The sequence below is a fragment of the Balaenoptera physalus genome (assembly GCF_965194825.1).
Source record: "Balaenoptera physalus genome assembly, chromosome: 18".
NCBI classification, from domain to species: Eukaryota; Metazoa; Chordata; class Mammalia; order Artiodactyla; family Balaenopteridae; genus Balaenoptera; species Balaenoptera physalus.
In genome coordinates this window covers 40302897-40312888 of record NC_138899.1, presented here as the reverse complement: position 1 = coordinate 40312888, position 9992 = coordinate 40302897, and the positions used below count along the sequence as shown (strand labels likewise).

Sequence of the window (9992 nt, the reverse complement as noted above, 5' to 3'; positions counted from 1 at the left end):
GTTTTCACTTTTCTTCTGAATTTTTAAGGTATTTTCCACTTCTTTTTAGTTTCTATTGTTTCTCATAAAAAGCCTGAGGACATACTAATGACTGTGTCTCAGTGTGTACACTGTTTTTTTTTTCATATGGAATATTATAGGATCTTCCCATTTAACCCAATATTCTGAAATTTCACAATGATGTTCCTTTGGCATTGGTCTAGTTTTCTCAACTAGTTATGCACATTTAATGAAGCATTGAAATTAAAAAAACAGCATGCCCTTAATACCTATGAAAACTACTCAAATTATTTATTTAATATATTTTTCTTTTTAATCTCATGTAGTTTCTTCTTCAAACTCCTATTATTTGGATATTTGAATTAATGGAACATGTCTCTCATTTTCTTACACTTCTTATCCTCTTCTCCATTCTTGTCTTTTTCTTCATTTTTTTATTTTCTCTTCTTTCTGCAAGATTTTCTCAACTTTATCTTTCAACCATAGTATTGATTTTTTAATTTCCAATTGCAAAACAATGTCCTTTTGTTTATACATATATGTAATACATATGCATGTACACACATACATTTATGTGTATACCCACATATATTATATATAATCATCCTGTTTGCTTCATGAATGCAATATTTTCCCCTCTTTTTCTTGAGAATTTGTCTTTTTTTTCTAGAGTCTAATTTTATTCTATCATTCCCTTTTTTAAATAGACTTCATTTGTTAGCTTAAAGGTTTGTTTTTAAAATGTTATTTTCTCTGTAGCTCAGAGAATTGCTAATCAACTAGTCATATACTTTTATATATGAACAGAGGATAAGATATCTAAAGAACAAAATTTTGTTAAGGATTGAGGAGACCAAAAAGGAAGAAAAGAAAAACATCCTTGACCGACACAAAGAAAATGAAATTTGGCAAAAATGACTTTAAATAGAGATGCAAAAAGAGACCCTTTGTTCTACCCTCTTCAGAGAATAATTCTCAGGCTTTTTTTCCACAGTAGAAGATGGCAGATACTGGCTTTCTTTGATATTGTAGGGCATCAAGAAATGTAAAATATTCTTTGCAGTCTGTTAATTAAATCTCCTTATTTTAGCCTAATTTTTGCCCTCCTCCCCATTCTCAGTGGTAGGTGAAAGCTTTGGGAATATTTTGAGGTATAAACTCAGTCATTTCTTAGCTTTCCTTACTGCTAACCAAGGATTCAATTTGGGTAGCTTTTCTAAATAGTTTTAGAACGGATCCATTTTATTTCCAACATCAATAGTTTGTTGATGATATGTCATTTACTATTCTCCTTTCTGGGTGTTTACTATGCCATAAGAAAATAAACAAATAATTTACATATATAAATTATTTTTTTAATCTTTACCATTGCTATAATGGTTTTTGAGGATATAGCAGAGTAGATATATGTATTCAAATTCCTTCTTAATTAGGAGGTATGCTTTTTTTTGTTTGTTTACATTACATTGTCAGAGTTTCTCCAAAACTTTTAATTCTTTTAGGAAAACAATTTTAGTACTGTGTTGGTATTCCATCATATTGAAATAGTTTATACCTTATTTAACCATTTCCTTTTGTTGCATAATTAGTTTCCCATATCTCATTAAAAATATTGAAAATCTTTTAATATATTTTGAAAAATGTGAATCCTATAACATTTTTCCAGTCACAAATTCTTCAATTCATAATTATCCACATTTTCAACTTTCTTCTCTTATACTCTAAACTTAGTTGTAAAGATAATTAAATTTATTTTTAAGAGCTTAAATATAAATAACAGCAACTTATTTTCAGAACATGAACAAAATGGCATAGTAGGCAGCTCTTAGCTCTTGCTCCTCCCCACCCCCCACAGAAACATCAAAAACAAGCAGAAACTATCAGAACCAGCTTTGTTAGAACTCTGGAAGAGTCAAAGGTTTACAGCAACCAAGTAAAAGCTGGATTAAGAAAAAGGCAACTTAATAATGGTAGGAAAACTGCAGCATTTTTATCTGTGCTTGCCCCACCACTTTCCCAGTGCAGTGTGCTCTCAAAGACGGAAGTCTGAGTTCCCAGTGTGGGACTCTGGTCTGCAGTTTAAGAGAGCATAGAGAGCATAAATTTAGTTGAAAAGCTTTGTGCGTGTCTGTTCTAATCTGTCTGAGGACTACCTGAAGGATTTGGTGTTTGGATCTGTCTTGACTAACGTGGTTCTCAAGCTGGAAATGGTGCATTACTTGAAAACACTGTAAGCAGAACTGAAGACTCACAGGTAACCTGACATTAAAACATTACAGTGGAAACATACAATAGACCACCTGGGAGAAAAATCTGCTGAGAGTGTCTTTGGGAAATTAGGACATGCAAATGTATATAGGAGAATTTAGAAGGTCACAACATGCCCAAGAAAAGACCTGAGAAAACCCTAAGCTTTCACCTGGAGCTGATTCCTAGGCTCAATGAAAGCACTGGTGGTCCAGTGGCTAAGACTCTGCGCTCCTAATGCAGGGGACCCGGGTTCGATCTCTGATCAGGGAACTAGATCCCACATGCATGCCACAACTAAGAGTTTGCATGCTGCAACTAAAGATCCCTCATGCCACAATGAAGATCCCACATGTGGCAACGAAGATCCTGCGTGCAGTAACTGAGACCTGGTGCAGCCAAAATAAATAAATAAATAAATATTTTTAAAAATTAAAAAAAAGTCAAATGAGTGCTCCAGCACAGAGCCTATTTGCAAAAATTGGGAGAGGTGTTTGTTTATTTGTTTTTTCTCCCAAAGAATGCACAAGAAAGTAACTAGAGCAATAAACAAATGCATCAAAACTACAGGGTGTAAAATCAACACATTAAAATCAGTTGTGTTTCTATGTACCAGCAATGAACAATCTGAGAAAGAAAATGAGAAAGCAGTACCACCTATAATATCATGTAAAAGAATAAAATAGCTCGGAGTAAATTGTCAAAGAGGTGAAAATCTTGTAAAGAAATGTAAAGATATCCTACATTCATGGATAAGAACACTTGATATTGTTCTACCCAAAGCGACTCACAGATTCAATGCAATCCATATTAAAATTCCAACAGCACTTTTTTGCTGCAATGGGAAAGCCAATCATCAAATTCACATGGAGTTGCAAGTGGCTCAAATAGCCAAAATGATCTTAAAAAATAGGAACAATGATGAAAGACTCACATTTCCTGATTTCAAAACCTAGTACAATGCTACAGTAATCAAAACAATGTTTCACTGGCATAAGAATAGACATATGCACTAATGAAATATATTGATAATTGAGATATGTCATTAAAAGCATGAACAACAAAAGAAAAAACAGGCAAATTGTACTTCATCGAAATTAAAAACTTGTGAGTATAAAAGGACATCATCAAAAAAAAAAGACACTCTAAGAAGTTGTAGAAAATATTTGCAAACACTGTATCTGATAATGGTTTAATAGAATATATAAAGATCTTCTGCAACTCAACAAAAAGGCAAACAGCTCAATTAAAAAATCAACAATGGACTTGAATAGACAAAGAATATATACAAGTGGCCAGTAAGCACAAGAAAAGATGCTTACAATTATTAGTCATTAGGAAAATGCAAATTCTAACCATGAGATAATATAACTAGTATGGCTACTTTTTAAAAAACAACAAAATGAAAAACAGAAAATAGCAAGTGTTGACAAGGATGTGAATAATTTGGAACACTTGCACATCACTGGTGGGGATGTAAAATGTTGCATGTGGTAGCTGCTATGGAAAACAGTTTAGTGCTCCTCAAAAAACTCATCATGAAATTACCATGCATCTCAGCAATTTCATTTGTAGGTATATACTCTAAGAATTGAAAACAGTGACTCAGCCAGATACTCATACGCCAGTACTCATTGCAACATTATTCACAATATCCAAAGATGAAAATGACCAAAGTGTGCATCAACAGATGAATGGATAAATAAAATGTGATGTATACATACAGTGGAATATTATTGAGCTATAAAAAGGAACGAAGTTCTGATATATGATACAACATAGATGGACCTTGAAAAAATTTTGATAAAGTGAAATAAGCCAGACACATAAAGAAATTACGGTATGTTTCCATTCACATGAAATACCTACAATAGAGGAATAGTGACAAAAAGTAACCCCTGGTTACCAGGGGTTGGGAATAGTGGAGAATGTTATTATTTAATGGTAACAGAGTTTCTGTTTGGAGTGATAAAAACTTTTGGAAATCAATAGTGGTGATAGATTACACAGTACTGTGAATGTAATTAATGCTATTGATTTGTACTTTTAAAAGTGGTTGAAATGGAAGGGATATTGTATATATATATTGTAACACATTAAAATCTTTTTTTAAAAAAATTATGTCCAAATTTCTTTAGGTGGATATTATAGAATTAAATTTTAAGTTGCTATGAAATGCATGTTTGTATGTGCTTATGTGATATTTTCTAAAAGGTACAATAGCAGAGAAAGAACAGCTTGTCACTTAAGTGTGAGCTGTCAGTCTTGAGCTTTCAAGAGTCAGACTGCTAATGCCATGCAAAATCTTGGAACTATACCTTGCTAGGTGAACATACTTAGGAAGGTTACTTATATTGCTCTTTTCTCAGTTTCTTCATCTGTAAAATAAGCTTAAAAATTTCCATACAAGATTCTTTTGAGGATATAATGGCCAAACTTATGCAAAACACCTAAGGGAGCATACAGTAATGTCAAAAATGCTAGCAATTATTATACTCCCTGAACTTACACTGGATAGTATTCTTAAAATATTGTCAAAATATTCAGGATAACAGACCTACACTGACTTTCAAGTGAAGAAATTTCTGTTGATATGCCTATACATGACAAGTTAACAAAATAGAAAATTTAGTTAACTATCTGAAGAATTTCAGCCCTCTCATTTAACTGATAATATAAAATCATACTGGAACAAAAGAACAACATACCCACTCTGAATTACATCAATAAATCTCATAACCTTCTATCAATTTCACAAGTATAAAGTTTTTCAACACTATGAAGACTATGGAGCAAAACAAAAATAACGTGTAAAAATAAACATAAAATAGACTTATAAGCCAATGAATTTATAACATACTTTGAATAATGCCTAGTAAATTTTAATGTAGGCCTTTATATTTTGAAATACATACCTATTAATGATGATTACACTTCAAGACAGCAGAAATTTGAAAAACAAATACTAGTAGTCTCTTTTTAAAGCAGCTTTATGTAGTTTCTAGCAAGCTACCTCATCTGAACAAATGGCAAATGCTGTCTCTGATAGCTGAACAATTTAACAACCTGCTGGGTCACAGATGCACAAATCCTAATACATACAGACTATAATCTTGCCAAACACAGAGACTCACTGTTAATTACTTTTTTCTTTCTGTAAGTTATATTTACAACTTTTGGCACGTTCTTAAATGGCTGAAGGTTTACCCACAGGATATTATGTCAATTTATTTTTCATCTATGTGTGATACCAACTCCAAAATCTTTTTTTAACTGTGTTATTTCAGTTTTTTTAAAAATTAATATTCTTCCTGGAAAATCAGTAGTGGGTAGTGAATGATGTAGTTAATATATTGGGGTTCCTTTTGTAGTTTGTAAGAAATGTACAGGTTCTGTGTGGCTATAGCCATAATATTAGCTGTAATTTTGATGTACTGCTGATGAAAAGATTTTTTAAAATCAGTGGTACAGCAGTTTAGCACTTACAAATCACTTTTCACACTCACAAATTATAATAACACTCATTGTCAGTAGCACAAAAATGACATCCTATGAGACTTGCTAAAAGAACACATGAGAGATCACCATTATATACACATAATTAGTTCTAAAAAAAAGACACTTTAAAGTAGTTAAAACATTCATCATAATTTCATAGAAGAATGGTTAAAAAAAGATGTGATTATGATTTTATCTAGAAAATGCATCTAAAATAATATAAATATTTAAAACAATTCAATTTATCTTATAAGGTACAATAAGATAAGGTTATTTTAATGACATTAATTATTTGAATACTTCAAGAATGCATTAAGCTAACTTGTGTTTGTGTATTTGTTTGGGTTTGTAATTTTGCCAAAATTTAATAGCATATTACACTGTGATGTTTCACAGAACAGTCACAAAGAAGGCCATTTTGCCAAAATATTTTAGGGCTTCATCAAATTTCCCAAGGACCTCTTTCAATTCTTTGATAGTCAAATCATTCTCTTTTGAAGCATATTTTCTATCATCATTCTTGTCAATATTTTTCTTCAATTTTTAACCAGTCTAACTCTGCTACACCTTCATTTGTCAAAGACTTTCTTTACTTGTGACCCAAGTAATTCTAACTTTACTTCATCAGGTTCATGAAGTCATGTAGTTCTTATAAGATTGCAATTCCACTTTGCTTTATACTACATGGGTTTGTCAGATGTATACAGTAACCCAAAATCAAAAGGAAAATTACTGAAAAAGATGTTGCTCACTGTATTGGGATAAATATTGTTGGGAAGCAGAAGGAAATTAGAAGTGGGAACCAGTTAAGTCAGTGTTATTAGTAAAAAATGTCATGCTATGATGACTTTTATTTTCTATCAAAGTTGTACATAATAGCTACTTGGGCACTGAAAATTCCCATATACCTGGAAATTTGAGTAGAATTTTTGCATCAAAGCTTTATTTATCATTTGTTTTTGGTTTTCTAAAAATGAAAATATCACTAATTATGTTTAAAAGACTTTCAACTTCATCTTACAATGGCTAGTGAGTAAGGCACCTTTGCTTATCATGGGAATTTTGATGACATATCTGAAGTCTAATAGTTGAAATGCTAACTGAAATAATGTATCCATTTATACATTTATGTATAATATTTCTGGAAAGGGGTCAACCATCTTTTATTTGAATAGCAGCCCTCAAATGCAGTTTATTACTCCACCACATTAGCCTATTTTATTTTTAACCTTTCTCATTGTCAGAAAATACATCCTAACATTTGGTCTATAGTAGAAAGCAGTCTCTCAACGCACATTCTTTTGTTGACTCTACTTAAGGATTCTGCACCTATGCAGACTAAGGCACATTTTTATTTCATAAAACAATATTATATGTATATGTATATGTATATGTATATGTATATATATATATATATATATATATATATATATATATAAGTTTACAATTTGGTATGCTGCTTTAAGTGTTGTCTCTTCCAGGCTAAAGTTCTCTAGTCCCTTGTATCTTTCCACATGACATCTTTATGCCCCATTGTTACAATGTCTGGATTCAATTTGTTTGTAGATGTCCATCTTAAAATGAGGTATCCAGAACTAATCAAATCCTTTAAGAGACATCCCTCAAGGGTATAAAGGCTTTGATTATTTTTGTGATGGTTTTCTCAAAGAATAAAACATTCTTATTTCCTAAAGTTCCTGCTTGTGCTGAAACTGACAAGTAGTGATCTGTTACAACCCTTTATTAAGGTGACTTATGCCTCATGTCATTTCTCTTACCTCAAATCCTACTTGTGAAAAGCTGAATGTCTTTTTTTTTAAATGACTGTATCTTATCTCTACTGCCACACTGTGTCTCTTTTTAATCAGTTTGTGTCTGTAAAATACTGAAGTACATTACACATATCTATTATGCATGCACACTTATAAAAAAGTTCCAAAACATCTTGTCATAAAATAATGCTTACGGGCCCTCTAAAAATGTTTAAAATTTTAAAACTCTATATGTTTTATATACGCTATACATTCTCCTTCATTCGTAAGAGTAGATCACAATTTTTCTCTTATTTCCTACCCTTTATATGAATTCAAATCTGGTTTAAATATATTTGCTGGAAAAGAACAAGAATTATAATATACACACATTCTTTTAACTTCCAAATTATTATTAGATTTTATGACTTTTGATTTAAAAATTTACATAAACAACATGCTCCCAAAGAATATGAAGAGTATAGAAGTAAGACAATTGTAATTACAAAAACATTCTGGTTACTGCAGTAAGCCCAGAAATCCCAATATTACAACCAAACAGAGTACATGATTTCAAAGAATGTATATTCTAGAGGGAGAGAAAGAAAACAGATAAGTAAAAATTGTTTTAAGTTGTAATAAATATTATAGCAAATATGAAACATAAACAAAATGAAAATCTAGTGAAGGGCCTACTTTTCACAGGATGGTCAGAAATTTTCTGACTAGGCAACGATTCAGCTGAAATCCAAGTATATATGTATATATATATAGAGAGAGACAGAGAGAGAGAGAATCAGCTAGTTCGTGAAAGAGGCAGGACACATATTCTAGAAATAAGAATTTTAAAACATCTATTCTTCACTAGAAGAAGAAGTCTGCTATTAGAAGACATTGAGATATCTTCAAATTTTTGTGGAGAAGAAATCCAACACAATGAAATTCTCAATTCAGAAAAAATTGTTATTAAAGAGTGGGGACAAACCAAAAATATATTTAAATGCAACAAATGAGAAGGTTTACCACTCAAAGATCTTGGAGTAATAATTACAGTGTCCTTAGGAATAAGGTGAGAGACTGAATATACAAATGGACAATGGCCAGACTATATACGAGAATGGGACTCTCACCCCAAAACTCTGCAGCAAACATCCAGGAAGCCAAACAATAAATTCTGGAGCCATTTGCCCAGGAATGACCAAGACCTGGTCACCAGCTACCAACTTCCCTATAATTTGCCTGTATTTCTCTAACACAGCACAACACAGATGAAACAAAATATGCTTTCCCAAACAATTACATAAGATGCCCCATTTCTACTTAGTCTTCCTCCAGTTTCCCCATGCCAACAACCTCCAATAAGAACACTCCTGAAGTCTCTGAGCCTTTGAGTCTCTGCCAAAGCAAATGGTAGTGGTTGCCCAGCTTGCTATAGTAATCACTGAATGAATAGTCTCTGCTTATTCTCAGTTGCATGATTCAAGTTTATTTTCAGAAAGGAAATAAGAAATTTAAAAGACTGACTTGGACGGATGACAGAAGGAACAGGGAACAGAGACTAGTAAATATATAGGCAAGTCAAAATAAACATTGCTAGTAGAACAATAATTCTAATAAGTATATTAACTAGTGGAGTTTAGAAAAAAAGGAAGAAATAAAATACAAGATGGTAATATTATAGATGGCATGATGAGGTAACTCACCCAAATGTCCTCATCTTATTCTGGTAGAGGGGTGATATTTACTATTTGTTAAACCAAGTATTTACATGAACAATTTAAGAATAAATATGCAATGACTTATGAAATGAGAAAAAAAGAGACAAAAATCAAGAAAACTTTAACAATTCTTTAGATAGCATAAAAGATATAGATTTAACAGAACCCTGGATAATACTAGAGAAGGCAAAAAGCTGAGGTTATTATAAGATTCTTACTTTTTTTTCCTATTTTTCTTTCTTTGAAAAATTTGATACGTCTGTCTGAACATCTGTCACAGTTGCTGTGAAAGTTAGTACTCTTCTTTTTCAACATCTATGGCCACATCAGTTTCTTCACAGAGTGCATCCTTCATTCACAAGTGGATTTCATTTGAGCTTGACATGTGCATGTCAGAGAGAACAAATATTGCTATGCCTATCACATGGATGAGAGTATTTATATATATATATATATATATATATATATAGTTTATGCAAATCTTGTAAGTAATTTAAGTAACACAAATGGTAGACTGGTTACTAGTCCTCAGGTGGAACTTAACACAATAGTATTCTTTTCAGCATTCTAGTAGCCTCCAGATTGATTGCCAATGAATCATATGCTTTATTCTCCAGACGAATGAGGTTGAGAGTAAGATATATTCAGCATATTAGAAACTCAAAGAACAGTCTCTGTGTTGGACACAAAGTGACATTTTAACATTATTATTCAGTTAGTAAACTTCCTATTAGTATTATGAAAGTCATTCAAAAGTGATGCCAGTGACATCTACCAG

General features: G+C 31.8%; 1 long non-coding RNA gene across 1 annotated transcript; it reads left to right on the top strand.

The window, feature by feature from the left end:
* The first annotated feature begins 6054 nt into the window (after window positions 1-6054).
* LOC309647678 lies at window positions 6055-9314 on the top strand. Its single transcript, XR_014256249.1, has 2 exons — window positions 6055-7138; window positions 7186-9314. It is a non-coding gene; the product is annotated as an uncharacterized lncRNA (long non-coding RNA).
* Window positions 9315-9992: the final 678 nt, after the last annotated feature.